This window comes from Callorhinus ursinus, unplaced genomic scaffold (assembly GCF_003265705.2).
Source record: "Callorhinus ursinus isolate GAN/ISIS: 27379988/994484 unplaced genomic scaffold, GSC_fseal_2.0 scaffold10, whole genome shotgun sequence".
Classification (NCBI taxonomy): Eukaryota; Metazoa; Chordata; class Mammalia; order Carnivora; family Otariidae; genus Callorhinus; species Callorhinus ursinus.
The window spans coordinates 59,551,647-59,577,480 of NW_027397072.1; the positions used below are offsets into that span (position 1 = coordinate 59,551,647).

Genomic DNA, 25,834 nt, shown 5'->3' on the forward strand with positions numbered 1-25,834 from the left:
AATTCTCCTCCCTATATTCCTTTCCTTCATCTCCTCTGCCTCCTTATGCTCTCCTTTCTCCTCCCGTTTGAGTTTGAGCCTGTGGTCCTTATTCCCAGAAATTTAAGCCAATATTACTAGTATAAGAATTTAGCAGCATTATTCATTAAATTGGCTTTTCTGGGAGTATGCTATAAACCTAACTGCCATAGTAACGCATAATCATAATATTACTAATGACTAATAACTAATCATTATAATTATAATTCTCCTCTGCCTCCTCCTCATTGTTCTCTAAGCTTCCTTGGGGAATTTTGTGTCAAGTTCCAAATTTTTGTATACTGCAGCCCCCAGGCTGGACAGTGAAAGAATTCAAGGAGAGTGGGAAAACAGACAGGGGCCAGGGTAGCTCAGAGTCAGGTCAAGAGGGTGAGTGGAGTCTGAGATCCAGTCTGTGCTCTGCTGTCCAGGCTGAACATCTCGGCTGATGGCAGCACCTGCAGAGAAGATGGGACATCTTTTCCCCTTTGCACAGAGGTTGTGGGCTGGCCATGGCCCTGAGTTGAGGACAGGCCTACTGCTAATCCCCAGAGTCGGTAACAGCAGGCACGGGAGATGCTACACCTTTTCGGGAGGAGTTCCAAAACCAACATTTGGGAGTGTCGAGGCCAAGTTGAAGAATAAACATTTCAGGGAATGGCGGGGAGGAGAAGCACAGTCAAGCGTTTAGGTTCAAGACTATGACCCCAGCTGAGGGGCTCCCTTCTTGCTGCTCTCAGGCAGTTTTCATTACATTGCAACTCTGGTGTTGTCAAGGTACTCTTTGGCTTGTACCATTAATATTTTACCTAAAACTTTTAGAAATTCAGTTTGGTCAAATGCTGAGTCCTACCTGTACTGAAGGAGCCCTTAGAATTTCCTCTTGATCTCCATCCATATATCTCTTTAATTCTCTTATCTTTAATGACTGAAGTAAAATTTGGTCCTTTAACAAGTAATCAGATTTGCCCGACTCTCGATTTGACCTCAGAACAGCTTTCAGCAAAGCTTGTTAGAAAGTGAGTGAAAGGGTGGCTTGTTGGTTTGGAGCCTCTAAAGGACAATATAGCAGCCACCGTGAGACAAGCCAGCTTTATTTGTGCTGAACCACAGCAGTGTCTCCTGCTCTTCCTTGCTCTCTGTTTGGCACTTCATCTTTATTTAATCTTTAACAAAGCAGAGTCTGTCAGGCAGTCTGTGGTGAGCATAAGGAATCAGCCTCTCCTTCTGGAATGTGGCAGCAGTGAACAGTGCCTAAATATTTATTTCAAATATAATCTATCCTGTAGTCCTCCACATCCAAAGATTTTTCCAGTTTAAATCTGTGGCCCTATAATTCAGAGGGCTTTTGCAATGAGAGGCCCTACGAATGGACTGGTTATGCTCCAGTCCATTGGCAGTGCTCCAGCCACTGCCAACCCGGCAGGAACCACACAGCTGGCCCTCCCAGGGACAGCACAGAGAAGGAAGAGGGCCCTGCTTTGAGCAGGCTCACTGCGTAAGATCGTGCATACTGCTGGGAGGTCCACTGTGGTAGGGATGGCTGTGAATGGAGGTGTGGCAGACAGAATGGACTAGGCTGTCTACAGCAACAAACAGTCCCAAAGTCTCAGTGGCTCAGCATACCAAAAATTGATGGTTTGCTCACACTCAATGTCCAGCACGTGGAGGCAGGGGGATCCAAGCTGAGCAATTCCATCTCAACACATGTTTTATAATTTCCTCAGCAGGGAGAAGAAAATACGGTGCCTCATGTACTGGTTCTTAAAGCCTCTGATTGCAAGTGACACATGTCATTTCTGTTTCTACTTCATTGGGTAAAGTAAGTCATATGTCCACGTCTAATTATAAAAAAGGAAAGGAAGTGCACTCTTACCACATATCCTGAAGAAGAGAATGGGAATACTTGAAACAACCCTAATGACTACTGTGGGGGGTCCAGTTGGAAGGACTCCAGTGCTACCTTTATATTCTAGGAGCTCTCAGCTAGATCAGGAAGAACTATTTACATATTCATATGTCTGATATTCATATGTCTCTTACAAGTCAAGTGTCTTATTTCCAGAGGTAGGTCTTAATAGGCAATTATCTAGAGAGAAAAGCAGTAAGTCCTAATTCTTCCAAGCAGATTCACTATATTTTCATCTTTAAAATAAAGAATTGCAGGAGCACCTGGGTGGCTCAGTCGTTAAGCGTCTCCCTTCGGCTCAGGTCATGATCCCAGGGTCCTGGGATCGGGACTCACGTCAGGCTCCCTACTCGGCTGGAAGCCTGCTTCTTCCTCTCCCACTCCCCCTGCTTGTGTTCCTCTCTCGCTGTCTCTCTTGCTGTCAAATAAATAAATAAAATCTTTTTAAAAAATTAAAAATAAAATAAAATAAAGAATTCCATAAAATACAAATATCATTATTGAGACCTAGCTTAAGGGAGTGACTAATTCTCCTGGCTTCAGAAATAAAACATGCCTCCAGGTAGTGGACACTAATTATCTGAAGAACCCACTCTTTCTGAGTATTGTCCTTCCTTTCTACATTTGAGTCACATAGTGGAAGTGGTGGGAATCTGACAACCATCATGTTCAATGTGAACCTCTCTCTAACACAGAGCATATTGGATCAGAGTAGACTTCTGACCAAAGCTGGGCCAGAGTTTCTTCTCTAGCAATTTAGAGTGTGGACTAAAAGAAACTCTGAGGAAACAGGAATTTGACTAATTGGTTTCAGTTGTCTGTTGACTAGAGATGTAACTGACACCATTAGCGCTCACTAACTATCCAAAGGCTCCCCTCCATTTCCTGGTTTCCTGAACAGTTAGAATGGAGCCATGTGACAAAGTTCTGGCCAATGGAAGACAGACAGAAATAACAAGCCACATTTAGGGTTGGCTGTTGAAAATACCCCCCATATTCCTCCACTTTCTTTTCCCCACCACAGTGCCCTTGGAGGTCACATGATTAGATGGCATAGCTATAAGATGGAGAGGGGCTATCCATTGCATAGAAAATTGTGACACGAGTAAGGAAAAAAAAATATGGATTAGGATGTATTTTTTGCTTCAACATATCCTAGACTATACTGACTAACATAGAACCAATAGAGGAGTGGCTTTGTTCTGCCAAGTATCTAAGAAAAGCTGATCTGCAAAGAGGGAGAAAAATGACGTACATGTGCAGAGGTAGGCAGAATTGAGAAAAAGAGTCCCTGGGTCCTAATTCCTGGTTCTAATCCCTTCTTAAGGGTAAGTCACATTTCTGTCCTTGGCTTCTGTGATGCCCTTGTATCCTTATTATAGTAAATGTCCTGTTTTTTATTAAGCTTGTTCCAGAGTTTCTTTCTTTTGCAACCAAAAAGTTATAACCTTATAACCTTTATAACTTTCAATACCTCTCATATCTCAGTGCTCAGCATGAGATTACTCATTATTCAGCATGAAAACAACTAACAAATTAATAGGTATGATGCTGACTTAGATTTTTAATTCCTTCATGCAGGAATGCCAAGAACAACAGCAAAATCTTGTCCAGACGTAATTCCATAGTACAGTCGGTGCTTCTAACACAATTCCAGAATAACAGATCTTGTTTACTTACCCAAAATTCAAATAAAGGTGGATAATCTTTTCAGTTTTATTGGTTATAAATCACCAGCTGACAAGTTACTCAACTTCTGCAATTGTAGTAAAATTCTAGAGCTATCAAGAAAAGGTGGCTAGTTCAAGAACAACTAAGGAATTGATTCACTCTTCAGAACTGTGCCAAATTCCTTTCTGTGGGCGAGCTAAATAGTGGATACCTTTTATAGAAGGAAAGCCATCATCCTATGAAGAAAACCTCTTTCTCTGCCATGAACAAGCTGAATGCAATCACAGAAACTGCAGACAAAAGAGCTTTTGATGACAGATATTGCTGATGCCTGGTGCCTTCAAAGGCATTCCAGGAAAGGTGAAGGAATAATTGTGACTAACAATAACTCATGCTTCTTCCAGGATGTTACTCATTGGGCCAATGGATCACTTGAGAAAGATGTCAGTGAGTCAGCTCATACTCAATTTGGCAAAAAGATTCCAGGTCCCTAAGCTCTTTGCATTGAATGGAGTAAATGCCAAATGGATACATTCTTTGGGACAAGTAAAGGCAGGAGAGCTTTGATAGTAAAAAGCAGTTTGCTCCTTTAGTATCCCCATGCACCACCCCAAGCCATATATCTGAGCAAAATGAAATTATCAAGGGCAATGAAGAAAATCTTGAGTACACCCCTCAAAAAGATAAAGGACCCAGGGGAAGGAGAAAGGCGGAAACACCAGTAGAAAGTCTAATAATTCACCAAACATTTAAAACAACATGAACTTATAAGTATTGCAACTTATATATGAGGATATATCAAAGGCCAGTTAAAATAATAATGGTTACAAACAAAAAGGAGGTTGGACCAGACGGTCTAAGGTCTTTTATTTAAAATTCCATGACTATGTGGAATTTTGTAGGTCAAGGACCAAATGTAGCCACTGATTAAATTCATCCTATGATAATGGCACTGACATTCATTATATATATTTTTTTACTGTGTCATGCATTCATAAGAGTTTATTAAAATATACAATTTAATTGTATGAATGAAACTCAATACTCATGTACTGACTGCCTGGCCTAGTCTAAGAATAAAATATTAACAATACTTCATAGGCCCCCTGAGCCTACCGTAGTTGCATCTTCCTCCACTTACTCCTCCTCAATGGCCACCCAGACGTTACTACCAATTCACACTCTTATGTTAATCATTCCCAGCTTTCTTTATGGTTTTACCACCTACGACTCTATGCCCCACACAATGTATTGTTTAGTTTTGAAAATTTGGTAGTTGCATAAAGAAGATCAGAGTTACGCTATTAATTGAAAACTCAGGGATGAATGCAGCATTATCCCTTAGTGTCAGCTCCCCTGAGAGTTTACAAGAGTGCTTTCTGGGGAAGTCAGTAAGCAGGTTGGAAACTAGTCCTAGCAGAAACAAGGCTCTGCACAGTCAGAGCATGTGGCAAGGCTGCCAGGTGAGCCTGATACTGATGTTGGGCAGAACTATGTCAGAGGATATGGGATGCTCTCTATTTTCTATCTTACCTCCAGCTCTCAGATACAGGGTTAAGCAGAAAGTTTGGTGAGATGAAATGAGTATCCTTAGGTGATCCAGGTAGCAAGGCATGGAAAAGAGAGCAGGAATTTTATCAACAAATGGTCATAACACAGATTAGAATCTAAGCAAGGTTCATTCAAGCATTCTATCTTGAGGTTGGAGAAGAGGGTAAAATAACAGTGGAAACTTGGCTATAGCAGCCACCAACATATCTGTCTCTTGAGTCTCATGTTTCTCTCTGGGATAGTTGTCCTCTATATCGATGGATAGCTGTCCTGGAATCTCCCTTCACTCTCTTCATGAGAATTCCCCTTGCCTTACTCCTGAGTTGGATCATCTGTTTCTTATATCCTGGACTGGAACACATAATTTGTGGGGCCCAGTGAAAAGTGAAAATGCAGAGTCCCTTGTTAAAAAATTATTAAGAATTTCAAGATGGTGACAACAGAGCATCAGACAAGTATGGGACCCTTCTATGTCTGGGGCCTGTGCAACAGCATAGGTTGATGCCAGCAATACCAGCCCTGCCTATATGCTATGTTTCCTCTTCCCTAATTTACTCTCTTATTCTTTTTTTTTTAAAGATTTTATTAATTTATTTGAGATAGAGAGAATGAGAGATAGAGAGCACGAGAGGGAAGAGGGTCAGAGGGAGAAACAGACTCCCTGCCGAGCAGGGAGCCTGATGCGGAACTCGATCCCGGGACTCCAGGATCATGACCTGAGCTGAAGGCAGTCGCTTAACCGACTGAGCCACCCAGACGCCCCTACTCTCTTATTCCAGGAGAGCACATTGCCCGGTAGTCTTTTTCTATGAATGTATGGGAAATAAGCTTTTGAGACTTGCACATCTGAAAATGTCTTTGCTCTCTCTTCATACTTGAATGTAAGCCACTTTATTATACAACACTGTAATCTGAATGTTGCTCCCTGGAGTTGTGTAATACAGCAGCCCTGCTTGACTAATGTTTGGCTGGGTATAAAATTCTAGATTGGAAACAATTTTCCTTCAGAACTTTAAAAATATTGTTCCTTTGTCTTATTTATAGTGTCACCGTGGAGAGGTCTGGAGTTATTTGGATTCTTAATTCCCTTTATGGTACCTGTTTATTCCTCTCTAGAAGTTTATATAAATTCTCTTTGCCCCAGAGTTCTGAAATTTTATGGTGTGCCATTGTGAGTGTCTCTTTTCATTCACTGTGCTTGGGCTCTATAGACCCTTTTGATCTGACAACTCACATTCTTCATTCGTGAGAAATTTTCTTAAATTATTTCATTGGATGATTTTCTCTGCTCCATTTATGTTGTTCTCTCTTTCTGGAGCTTTTATTATTTGGATGGTGAGCCTTCTAGAAAAGAACTCTCACTCTCTTACTCTTTCCTCTTTGTCTACTCTGTTCTAGTCTCTGAGAAAATCCTTACTCTGACATTCTGGCCATTCTGTTTTTTTATTTCATGATTATGTCTTTAATTTCTAAGAGCTCTTTTTATTCTCTAAATGTTCCTTTCTTGGGAAGCCTGGGTGCTGCATTCAGTTAGGTGTCTGCCTTTGGCTCAGGTCATGATCTCGGGGTCCTGGGATCAAGCCCCTCTTCCTCTGCCTGCTGCTCCCCCAGCTTGTGCTCTCTCTGTGTGTGTGTCAAATAAATAAATAGAATCTTTTTTAAAAATGTTCCTCTCTTATACTGTCCTATTCCTGTTTCATATATGTGGTGTTCTCTTATCTGAGGATATAGGAATTCTTGTTTGTTTGTTTGTTTGTTTGTTTTCTCCTCCCTGCATAGTCACTATTGCTCCATGGTGTTTGTGGGGGTTTTTTTGTTTTGTTTTGTTTTTGTATTTATTTGGATCTCTATCTTTTTTGTTGGGGACTGTCCTCAGATATCTGATAATCCTTATTTCTTAGCTCTTAATTAAAAATGGGGAACTAAAAAACACTTAAAATACTGAGCAAGTGGACAGGCTTGCTGCCTTTGAACTTTATTCTAAGGTGACCTGAGTGGGCTCTTTCAGTATTCAACATTGAAGTCAGTATTTTTACATTCTCTTCTTGTTTTGGTCAGATTCCCAGAAAGGAATATTCCTGTCTCCTCCCTGGTGAAGGAGAGTCTGGCTGAGATACAAGTGAACAAAAAAGTCTGGAGAGTCAGAATATATGAGCTCATTTTTCCCCAATAAGAAGCCCTTCTCAGACCATCTATATTACTGTCTACAGAGACAAAACCTTCAGATTGTCAGCATGGGGGAAGAACAGTCATCTGGTACCATAAAGAGAGAAAAGGCAGTTAGGAATGCAATTGCTTCTCGAGTAGCTTTTTCTTCCTTATTTGAGGTCTACCTTTTACCCCAGTCCTAGGCATACCTGATGCTGCCAATTCCTGAGCCTCCTGAAGATTCTACAGTTTGAAGCCAACTTTCCTGGGCCTGTTGTTAAATCAGTTACTACTTGTCCATGTACTTTCCAGCTTCCACAGTTTCATTGCTCTTATCATCTCTCCTATTTTCCTCTACTTGTATGTTTATATCTTTGAAGAACCTCTTCATGGTAGCTATAGGGTGCTTTAGGAGGAAAGAAAATTAAATGCATGCATTCAACTCACCATTTAAACTCAGAACCCCACTTTTTTTTTTTTCAGTTTGTTTGTTTTAAAGTAAGCTCCACGGCCCAACATGGGGCTTGAACTCATGACCCTGAAATCAAGAGTCGCATGCTCTACCAACTGAGCCATCCAGGCACGCCATAACCCTATTTTCTTTGAACAGCCTTTTTAGAACTTATTGTACCTTGTTTTTACTCATTCAAATGTATTGATGATGGAGCTGGTACATCAGCATGGCAGTGACAGCTAACCTTCAAATCCCAGGCATAGCTTTGGCTAGTGTCTAAATGTGGGAAACATTAACAGTATTACCTGCACTACCTCCTCTTCTCCCGCAGCTCCCCAGTTTGGCCACTTAGGAGCTGACATGTTCCTACATAATCTCACATGCAGGTTAGAGTTGATTGGCTTAGGGAAATCCAACCCAAGCTAGACCAATAACTCACTTCTCTGAGATTCTTGGATATCAGCCAGAGAAACCACCCTTCGTGGAAAACTCTAAAATGTAAATTCCTCCCCTCCTGCCCTGAATTTTGTTGCTGGGTCAAGTTTACCTGCACCATTCTTTCTTCAAGATGTATTATCTCTTAGAGAGTCAAATTGCTTTGCTTTTCACCATTGCAATCCAAAGCCCCTTCCTCCTGCCCACCTAAAGTCCCAAATGTCCAGCACAGAACTGGAGTATGAAGAGAGGGAACTCCAGAAGAGCCCAGACTCTTGGGAGTTCAGAGCTCTCATCTTCTAAAATGCTGATGATTTAGGAGATAGTATATCTTTTATCTCCCCCCAAAGGGAGTTGGGTTTAAAAGCATTTTAGTATTAAAATGCAAATTTCACCAGTAATTAAAATTTTTCCCTCAGGAAACTCTTAGTGCAGTAAAAAAGATACTGACTTTGGATCCAAAAAGTTTTGAGGTCTATATTCGAATGCTGTTATTTGATCTCTTCTCCCTCAGTTTCTTCATATGTGAAATGGGATTAAAAGCACAGGGATTTATGGGGCACCTGGGTGGCTCAGTCATTAAGCGTCTGCCTTCTGCTCAGGTCATGATCCCGGGGTCCTGGGATCGAGCCCCGCATCGGGCTCCCTGCTCCGTGGGAAGCCTGCTTCTCCCTCTCCCACTCCCCTGCTTGTGTTCCCTCTCTCACTGTGTCTCTCTCTGTCAAATAAATAAAATCTTTAACAAAATAAATAAATAATAGTAATAAATAAATAAAAGCACAGGGATTTAAAAAGACACAGTTTAAAAGGTGAGCTTCTTCTGTATGGCAAATATTCCCAAGAGTGTTAAAGGAGGACACAACAGCAAAGGCAAAAATGATCTACCTGAGGCCTGGGGACCTCTGAGAAGGTTACTCCTTACAGATGTTTCAAAAGGGAAAAGTAACTGAGGGGCACCTGGCTGGCTCATTCAGTAGAGCATGTGACTCTTGATCTCAGGGTTGTAAATTTGAGCCCCGCATGGGTTTAGAGATTACTTAAAAATAAAATCTTAAAAAAAAAAAAAGGAACTGAGAACCCCCCTATATTTGTCAGGCATGGTGGAGGGATGTTTAACTTGGACTTTTTTTTTTTTTACCTGCTTGTTTATTTTAACCATGAAGTCTATGATCCAAATGCATATGAAATATAACACACACATGATACCAATATTACTTTGGTAACATTTTTTGAGTCACGATCCCTTTGACACTTTTCCCAGAAAAACACATGTGTGTATTTGTACTCACACAACTACACTCTGCCGGTGTTTGCCCACCTCCTAAGCCAAGGATATCCTGTGAATAAATTCTGACCTACAGAGGCACTTTGATTGCATGGCAGTCCTCCTATGCACCCCCACACCACCTGCTGCCAAGCAAGGAGACTGGCACTAGACACCTGGGGGTGAAGCTGTGGTGGGGATGGAGCTGGGAGCGGGAATGGGGTGGAGGTGTCAGGGCAGCACGCCCACCAGCTGCTCCATTGACCCCACAGAGCAAGTAGTAGTGGGGTGAGTAGCCCAGGCCAAGCCATGCTGGGGACACAGGCTGTGGGCGGTGCCCCGGAGCATGGAGGCTCCCACTGCCCAGTGTCCTGGCCGAAGGGGAAGGGAGAGGAGAGAGAGCAGGAGGAAAAGTGGAGGGAACCCCACTTTCAGGAGAACTGCCAGAAGATAGCAACCTTACTTCCCCGTCTTGGGACATGATTTTTCACTAGAACCTGAATGATTTCCTCCCTCCTGTGTGAGAAGCATCCTGCCACGTCCAGCTGAGGGGCATCTAGGGCCGGGCAGGAATCGAAAAAGAGCTGAGAACCCACATATTTGTCAGGCATGGTGGAAGGAGTTTTAACATGGACTTTATTTTAAACCACCAAGTCCTGATCCCAATGTATTTGAAATTGAACCCAACATATAACACTAGTATTAAGTAATGTCTTTTTGAGTCTTTGATTTCTTTGACACCTGCTCCATAGTGGACAGGACCTACAGAACCAGTGGACCTTGATCGGTGGATGCAAGCAGCCTCACCAAGCACTGGAATTACCTCCAAAGACTGCCGAGGAGCAGAGGGTTGGGTGGGTTTGGCGGCCCAGGCCAGCAACTCTGAAGCCTTTGGGGGTATGTCTGAGGTCCAGACTCCTTCCAGAGTCAGGGCTGACCTGGCCTCCTAGGGGTGAGAGCAAGGAGAGGTATGCTCCTTTACGTAGGGGGTGGGGGTCGAGGGGCAGGTGGTTATCATCCCTCTACATGGCCCCCATCCCCAGATCTAAAGGAAGAATGCATACCAGCTATTAATTCTGCAAGCTATTCAACGTGCAAGGGCCTAAAACAGATACCCTAGGCTGACTGCACTAATAAATAACAACTTCATCCCTAAGTCTTTTGAAGGGTACGAAGTGGAACATTAAAAACAAGATAAAAGATAAAAGTCACACTTTGTTCTTAGAATTAACTTACCTCCCCTCATTTTACCCTCACACCCACAGAAATGGGTGTTTTTACCTCCCCTCTCACAAATGAAGAAACTGGCTCTGAGGTTGCTCAAGGTCACATAGTTAATAAGTGACAGAATCAAGGTCTGAACTAGGTCTGACCCCAAACTGGTGTCCTTAGTATTGCCTTTCCACTTCCCAGGTGAGGCAAATGGGTCTTCATCAGGCTGAGCAAAAAGAAACCCATCTCTCAATGGACAAAGATGCCACTGCCAAGGGACGTGGGACAACTGCTGCCTCCCCTTCTTTTCTAACCACAAGATGTCTTCACCCTCAACTGCTTATGAAACCCCACCTTTATGAAATGGCTTGCTGAATTTAAGACTGCTGCCTGTGAAACTTGGCCTTTTTTTTCCGTTTTTGAGTCTAACTGGACCTATGACATGCCTAACCAGCCCATGTTCAGACCAAGTGACCCAACCAGACATAACTAACACATGGCGCATAGTTCCTTCCAATAAAGACATCCTTTCAAATTGGTGTGGCCATTTAACCATCAATTGTCCAACCTCTCCACAGGGACTCAGGGAGTAGCTCTGCCTTTCCCCATGCCCAACTACTTCCTTCCTCGGCCAGTTATTTTTCTCAAACATGGTTAAGATCCAGTTACTCTTTTGCTTAAGAATCTTCCATGATCTCCCACCCATCTACAAGCATAAAGACAAGGCTCGTCACAAGAGGCTCCCTCCTATACTTGCAGCTCTTAAATTTGGAGACAAAGTGAAATCCCAAAGTAGAGCCAAGCGTTCTCTAGAGCTGCAAGCGTACTGATTCTTGCCCTCAGATCCTACGTGACAATAATGAGAGTGTCAAGTATAAATAGGAAATAAAATCTTTCATTTAGCCCACACCCATCCTACACAGTTTGGTACTCAGAGAAAGGTGGGCTACTCAGAGCAAGGGGCTCAGAGTTTTCTTTCTTTATAACCCACTCCTATCTCTGGAAAAACAAGTCTGGGAAGGTTTAGAAAAGTTAGATAACTGAAAATAGAAAAACCAGGATCAAAAGGAAAGGGAAATGCAAATATTCTAGGTTTTTAGGTCTTTATGCTTCAGAATTGACTCTGGATTTCCTGGTAGGCAGGGCAAAAAGGGAAGCAGGGTATATTACTTGAATTTTATTGATAGAAAAAAGGAAACTTGCCATTTCTTGAAAAAAGCAAAATATTTTATATTACTGTTTTTATCTTTCTTCATTGCTTCTTTATTTAGAAAATTAGTTCATCTCTCTTATAAAAAACTCAAGTAATACAAACGACTATACAATAAAAAGTGTATGCCCCCTTACCTGTATCTCCAACCTCCTTCTCCAGAAGTAAACCTTAAGCCCTGAGACTAATCATTTATTTCCAGAGGCTTTTGTTTTGTTTTGGTTTGGTTTTTTGGTTTAGGGCTTTTATTTTTTTGATGATTTTTTGGTGGGTTTTTTGTTTTTTGCCATTAGAAGTACTTACACAGCTTTCGTAGAATGTGGATTTTGCTTGCTTGTTTAAAAATATATATATATATATATATCAAATTGACTATATTCTTTTATAACTTGCATTTTCACTTCACAGTGTACCAGGGCCATCCTTCTGGATCTGGATCTGGATCTGGATCTATATCTGTACCTATCTGAATCTGGATCTGGATCTATCTGGATCTGGATCTGGATCTATATCTGTATCTATATTTGTATCTATCTGGATCTGGATCTGGGTCTGGATCTATATCTGGATCTATCTGGATCTAATTCTGTACCTATATCTGTATCTGTATCTCTGTCTATATATCTCTTTCATTTTAATGACCACGATATTCCATTATATGGAGGTAGCATAATTTATTTAACTATTCCCTTATTTAAATTATTTCAGATTTTATAGTCTTATAATGGGCATCCTTGTATGTACACTTTTGTGAAGGTAAGAGTATTTCCACGGGAAACATTTCTAGAAGTGGAACTGAGGGATCACATGGCTCATACATTTTAAAATTTTGATGAACTGTCTTCAAAAAGACCGTAATGATTTACAATTTCACCAACAGGGTTTGAATGTGCCCATTCCCCATTCACTTGCCAACACTAGATTTTATCGACCTTTTTCATTTTCTGGCACAAACTGCTAAATGGAATTTCTCCTGGCAAGGTCAGTATATTTTAAGCTAGAAAGGAGACCAATGAGACGATTTCACTTCTCTTGTTCTGGGGCAATGGTTTTCAGGCTGTTCTCTGTGGAGCCACAGGAATTCTCAGGGGTGGCAGGGGGGCAGTGCAAAAGGACAAAACTTCCACCCTCTTAACCAGGGCAACTGAGATTTTTATCTGTTTCACATTTTCAGCTTTGGGATGAGATTTTATTTGAAGATAAGATTGTGTTGCTGTAAACATGTTTGCAAACCACAGACCTGGGCCTTGTTTCTTATTGAACCATTAGTAGCTTGAAGAGGAATTGAAAACATATCCCTTCCAGGCAAAGAAGAAGGGATGTTAAACAGTGAATATCCAGATGTAGCCAAAATATTCTCATTTACACATTATGTGTGTGTGCACACGTGTCTGCTAACGGCCTTGTTTATGCTCAGCCTCACCCTATTAATACCCAATTGCTATCCTGCAACCAATCATATAACACCATTTCTTTCAAGACTTGGATTAAAATGCCCTTTCTCTAAATACGCACACACATTGCAAAACACACACACACACACACACACACACTCACACAAGGCTTGTGTGGATCATGTCCCTTTGTGGAAACTGGATGTCAACTGAGGGTTCCTTTCCCCTGCAACTTGGGTAAAATTCCACGATCCTCTAAGACTTCTGTGAGCTCCTCAGTGCCTTAGATTCTTTTGGCCTCCTCTGCCTCCTACTTCTCTAGTGCTGTCTTTGAAATCCATCATGTAAAACTTTAGGTCATTCTTTGGTAGACACACACACACACACACACACAAATAGCAACAACAAACTACTCCACTGCACAAAGAATTCCTGAGAGGAGTCCAATTTACTATTGATAACACACTGGGGAAGTCAGAGAAAGAGAGGTTTGAGTTGCAAGGATACAAACAATTTCAAGATGGCATGGTGAGCATCTCGTGGCCTTTCATGACCTAATACCAGCTCCTTTTGATCTCATTGGCTCCTCTCTTCACTCTTTCCATTTTTTATTTTCACCCACTACTCCCTGGATTGAACCAAAAACTTCAAAATAATTTCCTCTATTAAGCACTGCAATTCAACTCTTTCCAGCTTTTACTCTCCACCTCACATGGCCAACCTCTTCATAGTGTTCATCTTCTCAAAGGGGCTTTCCATTTTGTAGAATCAATCCCTCTAGGAGGAGCTTTTTTTTAAAAAAACAAAACAGTAGCAATAGGAATATTGTTTTTCTTCCTCTATATCCCTGCTATTTCTTCGTTACTGAAACACTGCCATTGTATTTCTTTTGTCCTCTTATTATTTTATATATCTGGAATTTCCAACCAACTGGTAAGCAGCCCAAGGACAAGAACTCTGCCTTTTTGTAGCTTTTTAAGTGCCCAGTCTCTGGCATATACCTCACAAATACATAATGAATAAAGCAACACTAATGTACAATTAAAAGAAGAGTAAATGATAAATGAATGTAAGAAGACCCTTAGATATTTTGTAAGATGTGGTAGATACCTCCTTGCAAATGCTATAAAATCAGCAATTCTTAGAAGTTCAGTTCAAACATTCAGACATTTCTTCAAGTTATATTTGTATTTTAGGAGATCCATAATCCTACTCAAAATATTCACTACTTCACATTTCTTTTTAATGCGGCCTTTACCCCTCTCAAGTTTCTTTCCTACTTTTCCTATGAGCTAGATATTATTTTTGTTTATTCCCTTCCCACCTGGCCAGATAGGAAGGAAGCAGAGATGATTATCAATACAATATCTCCTCTTGCTGGGATCCTAAGGAGAAAAAATACTATATAAAGTAGCATGCTATGTAAACCAAAGCTTAAAATATCCTTTAGTGAACTATTGTAAAATATCAGTTGAAATTCCTACAGGATCTTCAGCCTGCTATGTTTAATTCCTAAATCTCATGTTATTAAAAGAAGTCTGTTTGCTCTTTTACCTACACTCACATTATATAACTTTTTTTTCATCAAAACTGGCTTAGTTTGGAGTGAGGAAGCAGGAACATATGACAAGTTAGAATTTCTGATATTTGACCCTTTGCTATAAATTCAAGCCCATGAATAGCTCAAAGCTCAGAAACCAGATCCAATCCCTTCCATTGTGGAGATTATATATATATAATAAATATATACATGAATTCTGTCATACTGACAAACAGAATAAAACAGAGTCTATGCTTTCTGTGGAAAATAAAATAAATTTTATTGGATAATAAAATTTGATAACCTACAAGAAGTAGAGACATTCCTAGAAACATAGGACCTACCAAGACTGAATCAGGAAGAAACAGAAAATCTGAACAAATGAATGAGCAAGGATATTGAATACATAATCAAATTTTATTTTCCACAGAAAGCATAGACTCTGTTTTCTTCTGTCTGTATGACAGAATTTTTGCCAAATCATTCAATTGAAAAAAGGCTCTCCCAATTCTATGTTGCCTACAAAAGACTTACTTCAGATTTGAGGACACACATATGCTCAAAGTGAAGGAATAGAAAAGATAGTCCAGGTAAGTGGATATCAAAAGAAAGCAGGGGGAACTGTATTTATATCAGACAAAAGAAACTTTAAGCCAAAAACAGTAACGAGAGACAAAAAAAGATCATTATGTCATGATAAAGGGGTCAATTCATCAAGAAGATATAACAACTGTAAATACATACACACCCAACATTGGAGCACCTAAATATATTAAGCAAGTAAAAACAGATCTGAAGGGAGAAATTGATAATATGGTAAGAGTAAAGGACTACCCCACTTTCAGCAATAGATAAACCATCCAGACAAAAGCAACAAGGAAACATTGGGTCTTGAATCATACATTTAGACCAAATGGGCTTAACAGACACTTACAGAACATTCCATCCAACAGCAGCAGAATACAAATTCTTCTCAAGTGCACATGGAACATTCTCCAGGACAAATTACATGTTAGGCCACAAAACAAGTCTTGGCAAATTTCAGAAGATTGAAACTATACCAAGTATCTTTTCCAACCACAATGGTATGAAACTAAAAATAAAAAACAAAAAGAAAGCTGGAGCATTTACAAACATGTGGAAACTAAACAACCACTCCTGAACAACCAATAGGTCAAAGAAGAAATCAAAAGAGAAATAAAAAAAATATATCCAAACAAATGGAAATAGAAATATAACACCTGAAAATCTATGGATGCTGCAAAAGCATTTCTGAGAAGGAATTTTGTAGTGGTAAATGCATCTATTAAGAAAATAAAAAGATCTCAAATAAACAACCTAACTTTACACCTCAAGGAACCAGAGAAAGAAGAAACAAACTAAGCCCAAAGTTAGCAGGGGGAAGGAAATGATAAAGATCAGAGCAGAAGGGCGCCTGGGTGGCTCAGTTGGTTAAGCGACTGCCTTTGGCTCAGGTCATGATCCCAGGGTCCTGGGATCGAGTCCCATATCAGGCTCCCTGCTCAGCAGGGAGTCTGCTTCTCCCTTTGACCCTCTTCCCTCTCATGCTCTCTATCTCTCATTCTCTCTCTCTCAAATAAATAAATAAAATCTTTAAAAAAAAAAAAGATCAGAGCAGAAATAAATGAAATAAAGACCAGAAAAACAATAGAAAAGATCAATGAAACGAAGAGCTGTGTTTTTGAAAAGATAAACAAAAGTGACAAACTTTTATCTAGACTAAGAAAAGAGAGAAGTTTCAAAGAAATAAAATTAGAAAGAGGTGACATTACAACTAATACCAAAGAAATACATAGGCTCATAAGAGACTACTTTGAACAATTATATGACAACAAATTAGATAACCTCCAAGAAACAGGTACATTCCTAGAAACATACAACCTACTGAGACTGAGTCAGGAAGAAATAGAAAATCTGAAAAAAAACAAATAACAAGTAGGGATATTGAATACATAATCAAAAACCTCCCAACACAGAAAAGTCCAGGACCAGATGGCTTCACTGGTAAATTCTACCAAACATTTAAAGAAGAAATAACACCAATCTTTCTCAAACTCTTCCAAAAAAATTGAAGAGGAGGGAACACCTCCAAACTCATTTTACAAGGCCAGCATTACTATGACACCAAAGCCAGATAAGGACACTGTGAGAAAAGAGTAGACTAAAATCTCTGATGAATATAGTTGCAAAAATTCTCAACAAAATATTAGCAAACTGAATTTAACAACATATTAAAAGAATCACACACTATTACCAAGTGGAATTTATCCCTGGGATGCAAGAATGGTTCAATATACACAAATCACTAAATGTAATACACTACATTAATAGAATGAAGTATAAAAATCATATGATCATCTCAATAGATTCAGAAAAAGCATCTGACAAAATACAACATCCTTTCATGATAAAAACTTTCAACAAATTGGGCATAAAAAGAATACAACCCAACATACTACCCAAAGCCATCTATAGATTCAATGCAATCTATATCAAGATTCAAATGGCATTTTTCATAGAAATAGAAAAAACAATCCTAGAATTTCTGTGGAACCACATTAGACCCCAAATAGCCAAAGCAATTCTGAGAAAGAACAAAACTGAAGACATCACACTTTCTGATTTCAAACTATTCTACAAAGATACAGTAATTAAAAGAGCTTGGTACTGGCTTAAAAATAGACATGACACATAGACTGATGGAACAGAATGGAGAGCCCAGAAATAACCTACGTATCTGGTCAACTAATATTTGACAAGGGAGCCAAGAATACTCAATGGGGAAAGGGTACGTTCTTCAACAAATGGGGTTGCAAAAACTAGATAACCACATGAGGAAAAATGAAATTGGACTTTGATTTTACACCACTCATAAAAATTAACTTGAGGGACACCTGGGTGGCTCAGTCGGTTAAGCGTCTGCCTTCAGCTCAGGTCATGATCCCAGGGTCCTGGGATCGAGCCCCGCATTGGGCTCCCTGCTCTGCGGAAAGCCTGCTTCTCCCTCTCCCACTCCCCCTGCTTGTGCTCCTGCTCTCGCTGTGTCTCTCTCTGTCAAATAAATAAATAAAATCTTTAAAAAAAAATTAACTTGAAGTGGACTTAATCATAAAACCTGATACCATAAAACTCTTAGAAGAAAACACAGGGAAGAAGCTCCCTGACATTGGTCTTAGCAATGATTTTTTGGAGATGACACCAAAAGATCAAGCAATAAAAGCAAAAATCGACAAGTGAGACTACATCAAATGAAAAAGCTTCTGCACAGCAAAAGCAACAATCAACAAAATGAAAAGGCAACTTACTGAATAGAAGAAAATATTTGCAAACCATAGACCAGATAAGGGGTTAATATCCAAAATATATAAAGAACATGTACAACTTAAGAACAACAATAACAAAAAACAAACAAGCAATCTGATTAAAAATGGGTAGAGGAAAAAAAAATGAGCAGAGGACCTGAATAGACATTTTTCCAAAGAAGACATGCAGATGGTCAACATGTACACAAAAGGATGTTTAACATCACTCATCATCAGGGAAATACAAATCAAAACCACAATGAGCTATCACCCCATACTTGTTAGAACAGCTATTACCAAGAAATCAAGAGTAGTAAGTGTTGGCAAAGATGCAGAGAAAAAGGAACCTTTGTGTGCTCTTGGTAGAAATGTAAATCAGTGCACCCACTATGGAAATCAGCATGGAGATTCCTCAAAAAATTAAAAATAGGACTACCATATGATTCAGAAACTTCATTTCTGGGTAATGAAAACAGGTTATTGAAAAGATATCTGTACTCTTATGTTTATTGCAGCATTATTCACAATAGCTGATATGCAAACAACCTAAGCGTCCATCAACAGATGAATGGATAAAGAAGATGCAGTGGGCACGCACACACACACACACACCACACACACAGGAATATTATTCAGTCATGAGAAAGAAAGAAATTCTGCCATTATGGACCTTAATTAAGGGCATTATGCTAAGTGAGATAAATCAGACAGAGAAAGACAAATGCTGTATGATATCACTTACATGTGGAATCTAGAAAAAGTTGAACTTATAAAAACAGAATAGAATGGTGGTTACCAGGGGCTGGGGCTGGGGGAACTGGAGAGATGCTGTTTAATGGTACAAGTTTGCAACTAGTAGATATATAAGTTCTGGGGATCTAATGCACAGCATAGTGATTATTGCAACAATACTATGTTGTAAACCTCATAGTTGCTAAGAGAATGGATCTCAATTGTTCTCACCACAAAAAAAGAAATTATAATTATGTGAAGTGATGGAGGTGTTAACTAATGCTATGGTAATAATCACATTGTAGCATATAATGTATCAATGTAATATATAATATATAATGTTTAAAAAATAAAGTTCCCATAATTCAGCAAACTTATTTGGTATTATGTATATAACACAGAGAATGATCACAACCAGATGTTTTACAGCTAAAATATTATGCAGTCACTTCCAAATCTAGTGACAAAGGTTGACCTGCTCACTTGCTGACGTTCAGCTCTTATCTGCTAACATTTCAGCAGTCCAGCCCAAGTCAATTACAGCAGAAAAAAAAGTTTCATAAATCAAAAACAACACACAAAAGAAAAGGCATGTTCATAAACAAGATGTGTGGGCCAAATGAGTTATTTCATTTTAAGCACTTACATTTTCTGTGGTTCTCACAATAAATGTGACCAATAAAAAGATTGCAGATGCAAGCAGGGTAATTTAAGACGGGGCTGAAGAGTTGGCCACACCTGGGTTTGAATTCTGATTCTACCACTAAGCAACTGGGACCTTGGAAAAGTTGCTTAACTCCCTTAGGTCTGTCTGCTCAGCTCTAAATTGCGGGTAACAATACCTTTCTCATATTGCTAGTGTGAGGACAAAATGTAAACTGTGTGCTTAATAAGTGGTAGCTGTTTTATTGTAATTATTGTTGCAGAAATTTTGCTGTGTAGCATTTTGCCATCCTAAGTTAATTTTTGTATTCGTATTTCTTTTTTGAGCTTCTTCAAAAAATGCTTTTACATGCATCATTTTATTTGAATCTCATAACTATACATGAGATAGAAGAGGCATGATTAACCTCACTAGAAAACCAAGATCAATGCTTTGGCTCAGTCATCCAGCATCTGATAAAGTAAAGTTGGGACAAGAATCCATGTCTTATCCTTATCTTCAAGAGCAGTCGTCCAATCCAGTCTCACAGCAAACAGGAGGGAGCTTTTAAAAGCACCACTTGATCGTGACACCCCCTGCTTTCTGTCCCTTTCCCCTCTCCTTCTTCTCTTCCCCTCCCAATCCCCCCCCTTTTCCTCCCTCTCTTTTGAAGTTTCTAGTTTGGGACTGGTCCAGGAGAAAAAAAGTCCTGACTTTACCTCAACTGGATGAATCTCCACATAGGACAAGAAAACCTACAGTCCTGGGACTTCGGTCCAAAGAAACACCAGAAAGAAGGAAAGAACAGGTGAACAACAACCGAACTAAACTATAAGTGAATACTTACCAGCTCTCTCTGGCTGGCCTCCTTCCTTCTACTTAACTCTCATTCTGCTCTGAAAATGTCACAGGGCCTTCCACTTAAAATGCCTCTGCCAGTAAACAGAAAGCAAAATAGCAGGAGGAAATTCTTTGAGCAAAAACATTTATATTCATTTTCTTGTCAAAAATGTTGTGGGCAGAAAGTATGAGAAGAAAATACAGAAATACATGAGGCATTGCAACTATGCATCTAATATCCTAATATAAATTTGCAGTAGGTCAATAATTTCTCAACATTTTCAGAGTTGGAACATTATCCTTTATGAGATTCATACTGGTTTAAAAATTAAATTCAATTAAATCAATTTGAATAACCCTGACCCCTCTTTAGCTGATGTTATAAGACCACCACTGCTTTATACTGAGATGAAAAAACTTGAAGGTTTCAAAGTAGCATAATTGTCTGTGATTAAGGCATTATGAGGCTGGCATTTATCAGGTCACTTTTATCCACAGAGGAAGCAGGTTGGCATCTGTATTATGTGATACACGGCTATGTTGAGGGGAGAATTTCCCCTCAAAACCCATTTCTCCCTCTCCTCCTAACTCTGTCACGAATGCCTTCAATTTCATGATTCAAGGTTAATTTTTTTAGGGAAGCAATATTGTTTAGTACCACCTTTATCAAAACAAAGATATAAACACTTGTAAAATGTGCTGCTATTTTATGTGCCACTAAGAAAGAAAAAAAACAATGCCAATTATAACAAAATACCATCAGTGTAAGAGGCATCCCAATTTCAGAGACACTGGACTATGAAAAATGTGTGTGTTAAACTCTAGAAAATGCAGTAATTAAGAGCACGGACCTTAATATCAAATACATCTGGATGGACACAGTGATTCTGCCATTTGATAGATGGGATGCCTTAGGGAAGTTACTTATCTGAACTTCTACCTTCTCCTCCATGAAATTAAAATATTAATATACACCTCCTTAGTTATCAAGAATTACCTAAAGTGAGGTATAAAAATGTGCTTAGTGCAAAGCCCAGCCCTTAGTTAGGGATCCAAAATGAAAACTACAGTAATTACAACAGAGGAGAAGAGCATATTAAGTCCCCAGTGCTCATGATTCCTTACTTCCAATGAGCTGGTGAGATTTGAGATAAAACAGATCTCCACAGGTCGAGGTATTTGACAAGAGGTTTGTTTGTGGAAGAGGAGATAAGACCAGAACTGGGAAACTGCCTGGGGAGGGAAGGCCTGGGGGCGGGTGAGAGCTCAATGTAGCAGAGGAGGGCAGAGGACACCAAAACCAAGCACTATTACCTCTTCAAACTTTTGAGCAGGATCGCTTCTGGTTTCAGTTCAATTCTAACACCAAGAATACACTCCTATCCCCCCCTCCAAAAAAAGAATACACTCATACCCTTAAAAACAATATGTTAAGCAAAAGAAGCTGGTCACAACCAAGTGTTACACGATTCCATTTATATTAAATGTCCACAATAGGCAAATCCATAGAGACAGAGACAAATTAGTGGTTGCCAGTGGCTGAGGGGAGGGGAAATGGGAAGTGGCAGCTAAAGAGTAGGGGTTTTTTTAGGGTAATACACTTAGATTGTAAAGATGGTTGTGCAACTCTGCGTATATACTAAGAACCAATGAATAGCACCCTTTATTTATTTTTTATCTGAGAGAGAGAATGAGTGGGGGACCAGAGAGAGGGAGAAGGAGAAGCAGGAGCAGGGGGTTGGGGCAGAGAGAGGAGAAGCAGGTTCCTCCCTGAGCAGGGAGCCCAATGCAGGGCTCAATCCCAGGACCCTGAGATCATGACCTGAGCTGAAGGCAGACGCTTAACCAGCAGAGCCACCCAGGCGCCCCTGAATAGTAGTACACTTTAAATGGGTGGATTTTATGGTATGTGATTTATACCTCAATAAAGATTAAAAAAAAAGAATACATTCTCTTGTCCTGCTATTTTGAAGTCTAGAACTAAACTTTTAAAGAATTCACTTTACTTTCTCAAACGATAAAAACAACTGAGACATATTTAGAGAAATAAATGTATCAACTTTACCTTAAATTACACGGAAGTTGCTAAAATTTCACAAAGTTCACTTAAGGTTTTCACTTTATTTTCATCTAAGACATACAAAAATGGCCAACTCAAACACAGTCTTCAATTCTGTGAACTTGAGAGGATTTAGTCACAGCGATAGTGATTTAGCTCTATCATGAGCTGGCATGCATTGTGTAGTGGGGATGCAAATGAATTTATATCCAGAGGTGATATTCAAAAGAGTTTAAAACTGGGTAAGTCAGGCACTGAGTAAACAGAATGGATGCCAGCCAGAGGTCCCTGAGTTGCTGGAATTCGAAGTTTAAGAATCCAGGAGGAAGGGCCAGGTAGATGGAAAGGTATGGATTTAGAAATGAGGGTGCTTTGAAGCTCCAGTTTCTAACAAGTGATACAGAAGATTTCAATAGTTTAAAACCTGGCTAGAGCTGTTCCAGGGCATAACCGTCTACCTTATCTCTGGTATGCCATCAGAACGCTCACCCAGCTCTCCAAATGCGGCCTTTAAGTGTAGAGATGATGTCTTCTACTCTTGACATTTTACAGAGAAGAAAACCAAGGTTGAGTAAAGGTGAGTGGCTTGCCCACCATGCATGAATAGTCACAAAGTCAGGAGAATCCACATCTCCAGAATCTCAATGCAGAACATACATGCTAGGGAAAAACAGACAAATCATCCTCACACCAAATTAACTCGTCCATTTATATTTTTTAACCATTTCTAAAGCAGAGTTGCAATTTGTTTTCTAGTTGTGTGTATAGAGAAAGCATATATATCTTCATTATGGGAAAACAAAGGGACAGTGAGTCCAGACTTCTGGGTAATTATTTTTAAATTATGTTAATGGGAAGCATCATGACATACATGTAGCATCTCCCAACAGAATCTGCACATCATAGCCAAAGCAAACTTGAAGAGAATAAATCAAAGACATTTAAAATAAAATACAGAACTTTTGTCTTCCTAGGTATTACAAAGAAAAGACCAGAAAAGAAACAAGAAATGATAGACAAAAATGATCTTACTTTTTTTTTTTAAGATTTTATTTATTTATTTGACAGAGAGAGAGAGATAGCGAGAGCAGGAACACAAGCAGAGGGAGTGAGAGAGGGAGAAGCAGGCTTCCCGCCAAGCAGGGAGCCCTATGTGGGACTCCATCCCAGGACCCTGGGATCACCACCTGAGCCGAAGGCAGACGCTTAACGACTGAGCCACCCAGGCACCAGATCTTACTCACCTTAAGTGTGAGTTAAGAGCATTGCCAATAAAATGCTACAGGATGACTTTTGGGATGCTTAGGGTTTTTTGAATATTGAGGGAGAGATGACTATATCCATTCATTCCTATTTTAATAATTACTGATATTTGAATGGCCCTTTACAGTTTTAGAAGTGCTTTCCAAATATAAATAAATAAATAAATATGCTTTCCTAAACATGTAGTAGAAGACTATTGACATAGGAAATATCTTGCAGTATACTGCTAAGTGGAAATATAGGTTACGAAAATAAGTATGCACAGTTAAAATGCTATTTTTTTGTTTAAAAGAAAGTCTGTGCTGTATGTATACATGCATACATATAAAAAAGATTGAAAACATACTGAAATACTATCTGTTCTCCCCGGTTGGTACAATTATGGGTTCTTGTTTGGTGTTTTCCTTTGTCTTTCTGTTCTCCAGGTTTCTAGCAATGGACACATACACTTTTGTAATTAAGAAAAAACTTGGGGTGCCTGGGTGGCTCAGTGGGTTAAACATTTGCCTTGGGCTCAGGTCGTGATCCCAGGGTCCTGGGATTGAGCCCTGCATCAGGCTACCTGCTCAGCGGGGAGCCTGCTTCTCCCTCTCCCCCTGCTGCTCCCCCTGCTCCTGCTCACATGCGCTCGCTCGCTCTCTCTCTGTCAAATAAATAAATAAAATCTTAAAAAAAGATAAAAGTGCTTCCATGTATATTTTATATTCATTGAGCCTCATAACAGTCATGAAACATATAACACCTCATTTTATATAAGAGGATACTGAGTCTCAGGGGTGTGTGGATGGTGCAGTTGGTTAAGCCTCAGACTCTTTCTTTGGCTCAGGTCATGATCTCAGGATCTTGTCATCAAGCCCCACATTGGGCTCTGCGCTGGGCGGGGAGTCTGCTTAAGACTCTATCTCCCTCTCCCTCTGCCCCTCTACCCCATTCTCTCCCTCTCTAAAATAAATAAATAAATCTTAGGGGGGAAAAAAGAGGATATTGAGTCTCAGAAGAACTAAGCAGACAGGTAGCAAGTACCAGAGCTTGGGTTTTCATCTAGGCCATTTGACTCTAAATCTTATGTTCTTTCCTCTACATTATAATGCTCAATTTTTTGAGTTGGCTCATGTGATGACTCACTGTGGCTCATTCTGGGCTATCTTTATGTTATCCTTGCTATAGAGCACTATCCACTCATTTGTACCTGTTAGTCATCCTACACAAAGTGGTTGTCCAATTCAAATGGAGCTGTTCTAGAAGTGGCAGCAATTGAAGCAATTAACTTCCCACAACATATTCCTGCAGCTTTATTCATTTGAGTAGCCATTATTTCAAAGCAGTAAACTACACACAACTCTTAGATCCTACAAGCTTCCTGGACTCTCTCCTCCACTCTGTCCTCTTTATCTATATCCAATTTCCACTCTTATCAGTTTTTCAAGGTAGGTATTTTTCTGTGATCTTTTCCTTAAAAGCTATTTCTTGCTTCCTAATAGGCCCTGTTCTACTGTGAAAAAGGAAAGAGAACTGTGGGAAAGTAAAGCCATGGAGCTAAATGGGACCACAGACTCTGCTGGAAGCTCTGAAAATCTAGCCTATTACCCCATCACCTCACAACGAGCTCCAAAAGCTGCTGCTGATTTTCTGGGCATGGAAAGAATTCCCAATCAATTGAAAAGTCTTTGCCTTAGGAGTTCCTGAATACTGTTTCATTCTTTGACTTTTCACACAAATTTTGCAGCATCAGGTAAATGTGTTCTGAACAAGTGACATTGTCCAGATCGGGAAGATGCTGAGTGGAAGTTCTATAACCCTTTTCAAGCTACATAGGGAAGTTATGGATTAAGCTGAAATATTCTGGATTTTGTGTACCTTGCCAGATGAAACTCTACTTTCATCCTTCAGAGCTGAGCTGTGTTGTTTTGGGCCCAAGGATGATGGTTTTCAGGTGTTTGTTCCTTCATTCTGCTTTTTTAAAACACTGCATATCTTCAGCCAGAGAAGTTGCTGATGTCTAAGTAATGTGACCCACATATGCCTCGACCTCAGAGGCAGCTCTGTCCTGGGCTCACAGACACCTTGAGTAGGACTCAGCACTTCCAGACTCAACAAGGACAAACTTAACTTCCCAAGACATTATTGTAGATTTCATGGAGCAATGCATGAAAGGGTTATAATCAAGT

The 25,834-nt window shown here is 39.8% G+C and overlaps 1 protein-coding gene and 1 long non-coding RNA gene across 2 annotated transcripts in view; one reads left to right on the plus strand and one right to left on the minus strand.

Moving 5' to 3' along the window:
• Nucleotides 1-25,834, minus strand: part of EHBP1 (EH domain binding protein 1) — a 715,801-nt gene that overhangs the window by 420,256 nt on the left and 269,711 nt on the right. The window lies entirely within an intron of this gene.
• On the plus strand, nucleotides 1,746-3,640 carry LOC141373615 (uncharacterized). The gene is made up of 2 exons (XR_012379816.1): nucleotides 1,746-1,840; nucleotides 3,509-3,640. It is a non-coding gene; the product is annotated as an uncharacterized lncRNA (long non-coding RNA).